The sequence below is a fragment of the Sardina pilchardus genome, chromosome 18 (genome assembly GCF_963854185.1).
Source record: "Sardina pilchardus chromosome 18, fSarPil1.1, whole genome shotgun sequence".
Taxonomy (NCBI): Eukaryota; Metazoa; Chordata; class Actinopteri; order Clupeiformes; family Clupeidae; genus Sardina; species Sardina pilchardus.
Genome location: NC_085011.1, coordinates 29,096,896 through 29,109,891, shown reverse-complemented (window position 1 = coordinate 29,109,891; position 12,996 = coordinate 29,096,896).

Below are 12,996 nucleotides of genomic sequence, written 5' to 3'. Positions count from 1 at the left end.
TATGACGACTAAGCACCATTTTCCCTTTGTCAGTGCTTGATCACTTTCGGAGAGGCAGAACATACTGAAATGAATCTCTGAATGTCATAACAGAGTCCAGCAAGGTAATTACTATGCTTTGAATGTTCAGTCTGATTATGGCCTTGTACACACATAATCAGATATTTTATTTTAAATCTGTTTAAGAAAATATCCAGTTATGTGTGTACAGGGCCTACAGTACAGTAGATGATTAGTCTGGAGAATTCCCACCGTACAGAGCAGTTTGCCATCGTCAGCCAATGGCCATGCTGGCTTGCTGTGGACTTGCATGTGTTCTCCGCTTATTAAACAGGACGAGGCCAGCACGCTCCATGGCCTCGTGATGACTTGGCAGAACGCTTTTGATTTGTTTGGTGAGGTGAAGTGTAATCGAACCCAATCACCTCTATAATGCGATTCGGACATGTACTGTACAGCCAGGGCCTGGTGGTCATGCAGTGAATGGATCATATACATCTCTCATAGCCCTACTTACAGCTAGTCTTGTGGATCCACTCATTTATGCACTTATTCCTATTGCACTCTAAATTTCAGTATTTTGGGCACTGTCTATTTTCTTCACTCTTACCGCACTCTATCTTTTACATTTTTTCCTTGAATTGTTGTTAGAATTGCTTAAAAATCATTAAATGTGTACCATTTTGTAAGTCGCTTTGGTTTAAAAGCATCAGCCAAATGTAATGTAGCGTAATATACATCCAGGGACTCCACAAACCCAACATAATTCAGTTATTAAGCGATGTTGCAATAATGGTCTAATTAATCTCTTTCCGGGTCCAATGGCTTTCAGAGCTGCTCATTTTTCTCCATAAGAAAAAAAAAACAGTAAAATAAACGGTTGTTTTCTGCTATTCAGAGCAGACTTTCAGAAAACTGTCATCCTACTACTAACAAAACGCTATCCTTATATCCATCTGGCTGCACAGCTACAGTAATTATTACTCTGTTCAAGTTAAGCGATTTTGTTTTACGCTCGCTAAAATGGAGGTGATGATGACCAGGTTTACAAGGTGCGAGAACCGCCTGGCTGCGCTAGTAAACATTCTTTTTTTTTTACAAAAAGAGCTGTTGGGCCCGTGACGTCAGACTTAACAACAGGATAGAAAGGGTCAATTATGTTTTGAGGTCCCCCTTAATGTGTAAGGCTTGGGGGTGTGCGACTGAAGCAACTAGGTCTGGGACCTGTTTCCGTGCTCCAAGCTGATACTTTGGGGATTTTCATGGAGCAAAAGGGCAACTGGCACGTGGATGACCTTCTCACCTGCCAGTGCTTTTTTCCCCATCTTACGCTCTAGTCCTGTGACACAATTCACCTCCTTGGTGAATTGTGTCATCTTCTCTTGAAGATGGCTCTAGGTACTGACATGGCATTAAACCTAATTCGACTATCTAGCTTCCTCAGACAGAGACTGAAGGTTAAGTGGAAATCCTCTCCTAATCCCATTTTGTACACAATGGTCATAACCTCCGGCTCAGGCATATAATGCAGTGACTGGTCTTAAATGTATCTGCATCAGCTGAAATCAGATCATCAGGGAAGGTGCCGTAGTTTCGTTCTGCCAGGAGTTCATTGCCCTCAATAATGTTTCTTTAAACTTTAATCGCTTGTAGATAATTAAGTAATATGACATCCAGAAATAGTTTAGATTATATATTTTTTTCCTTCTGTGTTAAGAACTCTTGTCAATTAACCTTCCTGAATTCCTGAGTCAGGATGAGGGAGGAGGATATCAGGCAGCGTGTGACACGATTAATTCAAGTCAAAATGAAGTGGACGTCTTGAACACTCCACAAGAGCTTCACAGCCTGGATGACAGACCCATCACAGGGAGGACATGGAGGTAAGTGCAGAGTGTTGTAGCTTTGTGATATGAGTTGGAAGGATTGCTTTTGACGGAGGAGCTTTTCTGCTGGGCCTGTTCTTAAATGCATATGAATGTACTATACGGGCCATGTTTTATAAGAAGCATGTTGTTTATTTTTGTGCCCTTAGTGAGAGATGGAATGTACTCTAACTCACATGAACTCATTTGAGGGCAAATATGAAGTGTGATTCAGATCTGCTTACACGACATTCTACAAAACTGGCTACCTAAGGTGTTTTCACCCTAAAATGAAATTTGGTTGGAGGAACCGTCATTGGAAAGTATAATTTACTCAAGTGTTGAAGGTTTAAGTTCATTATGCTGAATGATGGTCATGACAAAGGTGGCATTTCAGTTTCTCAGCGGAGTGAATTACTGTGAGCAGTGGCAGTAGTGGCTGTATGGCTTCATGCTTTGTCATTGTCACTGACTGCTTGCAGACGAATGGGGCTGAATGGAAATAGCTTTTACTCGGGAGATTAGAAAATGGTCGTTTCTGCCATGGGGATGACTGCAGAGTAACATTTATCAGCGGTGTGGAGAGGGCATGTTTATCCTCAAACTAAATATTAATAACAAACATAACCCCCCTCTCCTACCCCACCCCACCTTTTGTGAAAGCGTCCATTGGTTATCTTGAAAGGCACTGTATGAAACAAAGTTATTGTTATTTATTAATATGTGTACTGTATATTGCTTGGGCATCACTTTATTCTAGTGCATCGTCTTTTTGAGTTATTATTTGTGAAATGATTGCTTGTTATGTGACAGGCATTCTCAGATGACCGGTAATGATGTCTGGTGTTCATGTAAAGACATAACCATTGTGTTTATTATGCCATTCAGGTGCCTCAGTCCATTACACAGTGCTTTATGTAGAATGTTTATGCAGTATCGTATCGGCGTAATGGAATTGCTGCCTATCACTGAAGCTCAGTAAAAGTTGATCAACATTCTGGTTGCGTTCCTTCCCCGGTTCGTCTGCGGGGGAGTGCGCTCACTCAGTTCAGGGTGGTTTGTTGGTTTGAGCGGAGGACTCTGTGTTCTGTTGTCTGCTGATCCTCTTGCTAGTCAACACATCCCCTCATACCCTCACTGAAGGATGTGATCAGAATGAAACTTCATCGGGAAGCCATTTACAATCATTGAGAGAACTCTAGCCTCCGATCTATCACCGCGAATGAAAGAGATGGGAGCAGTGGCAAGCCAAACTCACACCTGTCGGTTTAGAGTTCCCGCACTCAGGAAGAGTGATGGATCGTTGATCAATCATGGCTGGCCTATGGGCTAAGCCAGACACGCAGGCTCTGTGCTCCCCAGGTGCCAGTGGGCCGATAGACCCCTGATCAGTCATGGGTGACCTATGGGAGGGCCTTTCCTGGAAGATCAGTGCCCGCTTAAAGTGTTTAGCCTGTTGATCCCAGCTAATTCTTGGCAAACAAGTTCTCAGCGCCTTACAAATAACTCTTCAGATCAGGGATAAGTTATATGGATTCTCTCGATATCGCATTAAACAATAACTCTTGTGTTATAGCTCTTGTGTTTTTATTATGTCTTTATTTTATATTTAGTCATATTATCTATCCAAAAGGTTGAACTGAGTTGAAAATAGTATGAGTGGCAGCGGGGACAACCTATTGATTCTGTACGTTTTGCTGTGCGGTGTCCTCTGCATATCTTGGCAGGAAGATCTAGCTCTGCTCTGATTGGCTCTGATGTGTCTTGCCCAGTTGGTAGGGCCAGTGGCAGGAATGTGGCTCTTCCTCATGTCCTACTGAGCCACTCCATTAAGATGGTTAGCGTCTGCTTTATGCGTGTCAGGGTCTGAGGTGAACGGAGAGGAGAGGAGTGGAGTGGGGAGAGCTGCAGTCTCTTACTGCGCCACTCGCCTGTGTGTGTATGTGTGTGTGTGTGTGTGTGTGTTAGGGAGGGGCCCCTCCCAACTATTTTCTGCTCGCAGGGATATCCCCGCCAGTGCTGTCTGAGGGGGAGAGAGAGAAAGATGGAGAGAGAGAGGGACAGAGAGATGGAGAGAGGGAGGGAGGGAGAGAGAGAGGGACACAGAGATGGAGAGAGAGAGATAGAGAGAGGGGGAGATGCATAGCTTCAGTTGGCTCCAGCCACGCTGCTGACTCCACCTGTGTGTGTGTGTGTGTGTGTGTGTGTGTGTGTGTGTGTGTGTGTGTGTGTGTGTGTGTGTGTGTGTGTGTGTGTGTGGTGTGTGTGTGTGTGTGTGTGTGTCTTTGCTCAGGCAGCCCAAAGGGGTGCAGGAGGGGTGTGTGTGTGTGTGTGTGTGTGTCTTTGCTCGGGCAGCCCAAAGGGGGCAGGGGGAGTGTGTGTCTTTGCTCGGGCAGTCCAAAGGGAGACAAGAGGTGTGGGTGTGTGTGAATGTGAGGCTGGTGTATGTGTGTGTATGGTGAGGAGAGAAGCAGTTGGGTGCCGCAGCAGCAGCACACACTCACTCACTCACTCTCTCTCTCTCTCTCACACACACACACACACACACACACACTCATACACACACACACACACACACAGACACACATGGGCTCCTGTGACGGAACCAGCAGTAGCTGTGCGGCCAAGCGCAGGGGTCTTCCTCTTCCTCCCTGTCCTCCTGCTCCTCCTTAGCCCCGGCGTCCAGACCCAGAACATGGATTCGCGGCCGAGCCGGCTGGCTCCCCTGGCGGGGGCGCCCCTGGTCGCTCCGGCCGGACCCCCCATCTTCAGCACGGGCCAGCAGCAGGACTACACGGCCAGCGTGTGGCTCAGCAGGAGGGAGAAACTCGAGCACGTAAGCACCTCGCGTCGCCTCTTTTGCCTCGGCTGCGATCTCGTGGGGGTGGTGGGATGTGTGTGTGTGTATGTGTGTGTGTGTTGCCGGTGTTATGGGGGGGTCAGGGAGTTTGCTCTGGCGGCAGTGGCCGTAGGGGACCAGGAGGCTTCTCTCTGGAGGAGAGGGAGTCGGCAGAGGGACAGAGACATATGCAGGCAGGGTTGGCGTGGAGACAGCATCAGTAAGTGGCTGTTATGAGTGTACAGTTTTGCTTGAGTTATTTGATGTTCTGTCTACCTGTCTGTGTGTGGGTGTGAGAATAAGCTGTTGAGTGCATGTTAAGTCTCTCATTGTCTCCTATAATGTTTTTTCCAAAGCTGACTAGATTACCCTGGCAAGGTTTTAGACCACAAAACGGTGAGGGAGGCTTCCCTGAATATTTCATAATAAGGACACTAAAATAGAGCCCCATATGCAGAGCTCTCATAGCTTACGCTGTATGCTGTCAGGAATTGATCTACTTAAACAACAAAGAAGATGGAAAAAAAAAGTCTTCAGGATATAGTTCTAGTTCTTAAGCCTCCTGCTTTATCAGTTCCAGGATGTAGTTGGCAAACATCTCCCCAAAAACCAATTTCATGCATTGATAGTGCTGCTCTTCTCCTCCCTCGAATCGTTGACCGTGACAGTGAGGGATGAAACAGCCGTTTATCTGCGCCTTTTGAGACTTCATTACTCCTGTTGTTTTATTGCCTTCATCACAGCGCGTGTGTGAACGTTCCCATCAATATCGAGGCATAAAATAAAGCCTGTGAGTGTTGCAATGCAGACGCTTGAAGTGGGTACAGACAGACTAAACAAGGGGATCTTGAAATGTTTTTGTTTGTAGTTGTTTCTGTAAACAATGCTGCAGCAACTTGGTATGCATCAGGTAGATCTTTGGGGAGATGAAGAGAGCGCAGATTTCTTTGGTGGATGTAGAGCTCCTTAGGCTGACGGTCTCAACCTCCCCTGAATCATCATAGCCTACAATTGCATCATTAAGGAGATATCGCACACCTTTCAGCTGTGAATTTTATGAACACGTTAAGATGCAAAGCGCTCTGAATAAAGCTGATCAATTTAGTTTTTCGCTCCCACATAGTTATACTGATGAGTCAGCGTATGCTTTTGATGGGGAGTATAATAGGCTTGTCTTGCCTGAAACTGAGTAAACACACCACCCAGTGCTCTGAGTCACAGCTTGAAAGAGGAATTGATTCACCTGTTAGACAGAAAGAATACAGCATCCTCAAGTGCAAACAGCCTGGATGCACGTTGATAAAGGCATAGTCTGTGCAGCTAACTGCAATATTAGACTTTGTGAGGGTGATATTTGCACGTTTCATGTATGTATCATGTTTCATTGTATGTATTATGTTCCAGCTAAGTCCTGTGTTCACGGTCCTTAGCTAGTGTACTGGTTGTCATATAAATGACATCAGTGGGACAGCTGTGCAGCTATTGGCTGTTCTTCATGATGTAGTTCTCAATAAAACACTTGCATTTACACTTGCTTTTGCACGCCTGGATGGCTTCCAATATTCTGGCCTTTAAACACATTTGCTGGGCTGTTTATTACTTTGGCTTAGGACTGGCTTGAACAGAACCAAATGCACTGGCCATAAAATCAAGACTCAATACAGAAAAAAAATCAATGCAGACTACACTTGATACTCACTCTTGTTTTGGGTGAGTTTTTAAATGATAGTGATGAGTGTGGCAGAGTTGTGCTACAGTTGTGATAAAAAAAGATTTCCATTGTAAATAGGTGCTACGTCACTTTCTAAAGCTATACGAAGGTGGTATAACAACAGAAAATCTGTTTCACTTGACGTGGTGGTTTTCAAAAAGTATGACTTTTCGGATTAAATACCCAAGCTGACTGATACAAAAAATCAAGTTACCCAATAAGCCACCATGAAAGTCAAATTCTTCCCAAGGGCATTTCTAAGGACTCCCGTACAAAGCCTGCAGCATTTCAGCTGTGCTTCCTGCCAAGAACGCACTCATGCCCAGCTCAAAGTCAATGAGATCCACTTTGGCAGCTGCATTAACTCAATGATGCCATCGCAGGTATTAAATTAAAAGCACGGAAGGAAAAAAAAACATCACCCATATGTGTGGGAAAGATTTATGCATAATTTGAGCAAGAATCATATGTTCAGTATTGTAATGTATTTGATTTATACAAATATGTACATTTTGACACATTGATTATAATTGATTATGAGTACACCAGTAAGCCCTCCTCAAATGGCCATTGACTAGAGCCCCATGCTCTGCCCATAGACGTTACCATGGGAGCTGAAATGACTGAAGCTAGTAAAACTTAGATTTTATGTTCTTATGTTAAATTTAGCACTCACTCTATTGTAATGGAGGCAAAACCATGACACGTTATCCATGTAACAGTGTGATTACCTCCTGTCCCAACTGCCCATCATAGCCATATTTTTTTGTAGATACAACACACCAGAACATAATTTCTCCTGAGCTAGATAGCCTATGAAACGTGTATTTTTATATCATTGTCAAATTTGGTTGATATATGTGTAACTGTTGCAGAGCTTAGATAGCTTAGCGTCTGAAGTTATCTTTAATTCAATCTCCCCGGCTGCTGTTAAAGGACTATACTGTTCAGTCCCCAGAGAGCAGTATTGGTTTTCCAGCCCAGAATGTGGGTGAAAATCGGCCTTGCATAGATGCTATCAATCAGACTTGCCAGGGGAAAACCAAGCACCCACTTAAAGGGGAACTGCACATGAGTGCATGCAATAGACCAAGCTGAGCATAGATAATAGGCTACTACAGGGTAGACCTACTATTTTTATTGTTGTGAACTTAAGTGATAGGTTTGGAAGGATGGCAAATCTCATTTTAAGGGAAACATTAAACATTAAAACATTAGGACTATTCTGTTGCTCTCAGCAGTGTTCATAATTTTCATAGATCGAGTAATATGACCAGGGTTTGTGCCCATTATAAACTCTTGTGTGAAGAATAACCTGTTGCTGTCTCTCTCCGCTATCTCTCCTTTATCTCAAATATGCTGCAATTAACAGATTGGAACAGGAGGGGGCGCTGTTGATAGACTTTACACCATTCAGACTGCTGTCTGCGTTGTGAGGCTTCAGCTCTCCCGGTATTACAGTCTGTCTGCCTCTCAGCATGGGACCTGTCTAATCCACCATAACATAGCTTTTTTTTTTTTTTTAAATTAAGGGTCTCCACCCAACAAGGATTGCCTCATAGGATAAAAAAAGATGATTACGCAGTGTGCCCAAAACACAGTTAAAGCCAGAGACTCATTTGAATGCGTCAGCACATTGGTAACCCGGTGGAGAGGCTTGCTGCTTGGCTAGCCAACTCACGGACTGCATAATCAATCGTTTGTATTACCATGCAATTAAAATGCATACACACTCTCCAGTGCTGACAAGACAATAACTGGGTGGACCAAAAGCAATGTGCCTCTACTGTCCCTAAAACATTTCCGTTGAAGAACATTTGCTTTGACTGGACTATGATGATACTATAGCCTACAATGAGATCAGGGTAATGAACAAGAGAAAATTATGTAAAATCAATTATCTCAACAGATGTTAGGCTTCTGTTTTCCATTTTAATGAAACATTCACTTTGTTCATTCTAGTCGATAAGGGGGCTTTGTTTGCACTGAAGAATGTCAAAGTGATGATTCAAGCAATGCAATGTGTGATCCTGATGATGCCATCTGCTGGAACATATGTGTCATTGAAGGTTGATTTCTTTCCATGAAATACTAGTGCTTTGCTGACCAGTGACTATTCTGTGTGTGGATAGTCATGACTCACTTCCTGAGAATGCTAATCCAATCATTCTGGAACCATCTGGGATAGAACACACAGTAGCATACATTGCCTATAGGCTCATGGAGGGGTGAACTGGTGCAGACTGCGTTTTGCCTCGGTCTGGCATGTGGCCATTGAGTCCATTCCTGATTCAATTAGTTGGAAACCGTCAATTTGCTCTAATGACAAAGGCTCCTGGCCACTATACAAGATCAGCAGGGGGGCAAGGAACTAGAGGTGCAGTTCATACCTTCATCACCCCCGTCAATTCCATTAGCTGTTCCGCCGCGTTCGGTCCCTATAGCATGCAGTCATGACCTTTCTTTGCACCTTGTCTTGACATCTACTGTAGTGACCGCACTGAGAGATCAGGTCATGTTGTTGTAGTGATGACATTTTGGGATTAGGCCTCATGCTGAAATGAATTGCTCTCTCTAGTGTACTACGGAGCCCCGGAGGTGTCTTTGCAAGATATTTTTGTATTTTGAGAAAATGTACGCTCATTTCAGTAAATTGGGCACTCATTTTACTCAGTTGTAGTCTCATTTGACTAGATTGTGTGCACAATTTAGAATATTGTGTATACTCATTTTGCTGAATAATGCTCTCATTACAGTATATTTAATTGTGGTCTCATTGTATTAGATTGTGCACTCATCTTCCAAAAATTGAAATGAGAAAAAATGAGATTGAGTGTATCATGCACACAATTTAGTAGAAAATCTACTATTTTTGATTGGTTACAAAGGCCTCCTCCACAGTGGAATCTGTGGGGACTGACGATAAGCTTACTAACCTGGAAATCCAGACCCAAATCTAGAAAGATTTAGTCTGGCTATGAGGAATGAAAATGGTCCAACTCGAGGGGCGGCACCAATCATGCATTTTAAAATATCACTGCACACAACTGACACCATGACAATATTTACTGACTGATTCCGGACTTCGATGTTGCAGTGCTGTCTTCATCTGTTTAGCTCACCTCTGGTCCACCTTCTGTATATCAGATTTGATTGGTGCAGCTCGGCTCCAACAGCATGGGGTAATGAGCATTAGTTCTTATTGCTGGAGTGACTCGCTGCAAAAAATTGTGCTCTCGTGAGAACTCTGGATTTCCAAGGTAGTATAGTTGACTAGAACTACCAAGAACTTTAATGTGTAATATCTTCGATGAGCACACTGCACAGTTAGGCTTACTGTATAAGAACCTTGTAATGTTCCTTTTTGCACTAAGGTTCCCCATAGGTTTCCACTCTGCATTACTTTGCTGCAGGGATAAAATCTGAGTGATTGCTTTGGCCTAAAAAAATGATCCGGAGGCCATGCTACATTATCACTAGCTGGCGTTGGCACAAGTGGTTGTGGTGCCAGAGCAGAGGAGAGGAGTCAGGGGTGATGAGGAATGGTAATCAGAGTGGCATGATGCTCTGCTGCACTCCCACAAGCTACCCTCTTAATCACGCTACAGCAGGGACGCTACAGTCATGCAGCACGCTCTGGGGAGGAATACTGCAACCACCTCCCAGACAACGTGTGTGTGTGTGTGTGCGTGTGTGTGTGTCTGTGTGTGATTTAATGGAACTGATAGTATAGCAAACATTGTACAGGTGATGAACTGCAGTTGACGTACGTGTTAATATTTGTCGCCAGAACCCTGCCATTAATTTTGCCGGGAGAGCACAGAGACCGCTCACAGATGTGTATGTTTGTTTATAGCCATGCTGGTCTCTGAGGCGTATACACAGGAGTCATATAGATGACTGAATGTGCATTTCATGGCTTTATCTATCTGTCTGCTATATGGGAGGGAGGGGGTTCACACAGTCACAGACTGCGAGCGTCGAGGAAACGCTAAAAGCGGTCTCGGGGGGAATGTTCAGAGAGCCATGTGATTTTGAAAGTGCAACATTCCATAAAGTGTGTCTGTCTGGCAGTCAGGGTTATCGTAATTTCACACCAGTGTCACTTGTTCGGCTCGGCGTTACATCTGTTGTGAATTTTAAATGTTTAAAAATATGTTTCATCTAAAAAACAGCACCTTGGCAGCTATTCTGTTCATTCCCAGCAGATAAATGAGACTATTGCAGTCACATCATCACCACCGACACACCCAGTGACAATAAAATATTCGGATACTTTTTTACCAGAGTCTTCATGACCCTACAGGCAATTATAATGTGCTTTATGCAGCAGAGAGAACAGAGTACTGTTCCACCACATGCAGACATAAAATTTGATATTACTTCACATTGTGCCTTTCCTTTCAGTTAAAGCACAAAGCCTGTAAAAAGAGAGAGCGAGAGAGAGCGATAGAGAGCGAGAGAGAGCGAGAGAGAGAGAGCGAGAGAGAGAGAGAGAGAGAGAGAGCTGTTCATTAACCATCAAAGGCCCTAGTGAGCGTCTCTCCTCCCAACTCCTCACAGTGCTCAGTTCAGCAGAAACACACAGCGCTGATGAGCGACAGAAACTACAGCTTGGGTCACAATAATATGAGGACATATTGGGGATATGCCACACACTTCCTGAAATTGGCTTTTCAGTCAGCACAAACATTCAGCACAAACAACAAACATTTCCAAATGGGTCGTCACCTGCATTGTTGTAGCGTATTTACACAAACCCAATTGGGTGTCACACTTGTGAATAAGCATGTTAAAATGCTGAAGGAATTATGTGTGTGTCCAAGTTGAATAAAGAGTTGCACTGTTGGTGAAAAACAGGTATTTAGTGTCAGAGTGAACATGGAATGAAAAGAATATAATAGAAGATTTTTTTTTTTTCAGATCTCAAAAAAAGACCAAATTTTTACATTTTTAAAACATGTCTCAAAATGAGCCCAAACTCATATCTTGACGTCCATTACTGACGCACCACCGAAAAAATGGATGGCTGCAGAGCCTTCCGTATGGTCTAATTATACTGCTTGTCTGTTTGACATCCTGGGAATCCCAAAACGACTTCTAATCTCTACGCCATGCTGTGGCCTTCATCATCTCATCGCCCAAAGTGTGATGAGTGACTGTGGAGTCAGGGACTGCAGTGGGGTTTGTGCTCTGATGAAAACAACCTGCTCGTATATTGTCCAGGGAGAATGTACCTTCTGGTCAATTGCACTTCTGTGCTCCAGAGCCGCAACTTTAATGGCAGAGTTCTATCCGCTCCATCTTGTGCACCATCTGTGCAGGTCATGGAGCGAAAAAGTGTGGCGTCCAGCAAAACTGCTCTGCGTCACAGAGATCAGGATGCTGCCAGGCTACTGTAAGTGAATAGATTAAAAAGGACGGCAAGATATAGGACTTTCCACATGGGCCTTAACAACAGCATGTTCATGCTTAGCCTCATTACTGAGATTATAGCTGGCCTATGTACACTGCTGCAGATAGTATTATACACACGGTACCATCCATTGGTAGCTTCAGCACGTTTGATTCATTCATTGTTAATGTGGCCCAATCACAGTGCTTTGTTCCCTCAGATGGCCGATTTAGCAACAGCTGCATAGAACTCTGACAGTCTTTCTCTCTTCCTCTTTCTACCCCTCCTTGTCGTTTCCCTCTAGCTCTCTCTTCCTCCCAACCTCCCCCTTTTTCCCTCTACATCTTTTCTCTCCACCTCTCTGCCTCTGCTCATGCCAATATAGTTACCTGCCTCTCTCTCTCTCTCTCTCTCTCTCTCTCTCTCTCTCTCTTCCTCTCTCTACCTCTGCCCATGGCAATATGTTATGTCTGCCTCTCTCTCTCTCTATCTTTGACTCTTTCTCCCTCTTCTCTCTCCCTCCCTTTGTTTATTTATTTGTTTGTTTGTTTGTTTGTCTTCCTGTCCTCCTTTCTCCCTCCCTCCCTCCCTCTCCCTCTCCCTCTCTCTCTCGGTGCTGATGATGGCTGTGATGTTTGCTGGCACGGGGCCTGAATGAGAAGTGTTTATTGTCCCCTCTTATCTTCCACCAGCTGCACAGTCAGCTGTGTCTCTCATTAGACGCTGTTGTGTGAGCCTTCACCCACCAGCTCCCTCTGCCCTCAACACACACACACACACACACACACACACCGAGGTACTTACCAACCCCCTGCCTTCAACACACACACACACACACACACACACACACACACACACACAGGCACTTACCAACCCCCTACCCTCACCACACACACACACACACACACACACACACACACACACACACACACACACAGGCACTTACTACCCCCTGCCCTCACCACATATACACACACACACACACACACACACACACACACACACACACACACACACACACACACACACACGCTATAACAAACATCAGTGGTCAGATAGCATCAAATTCTAAAAGAAAGTTTTGTAGCTTGATAATGGCACTCTTAAACACTGTAGCCATAAAATGGATGACTTGGGGCAGGGGGTGTGGAGCCAGCAGGTTATTAATGTGGGACATTAATAGATG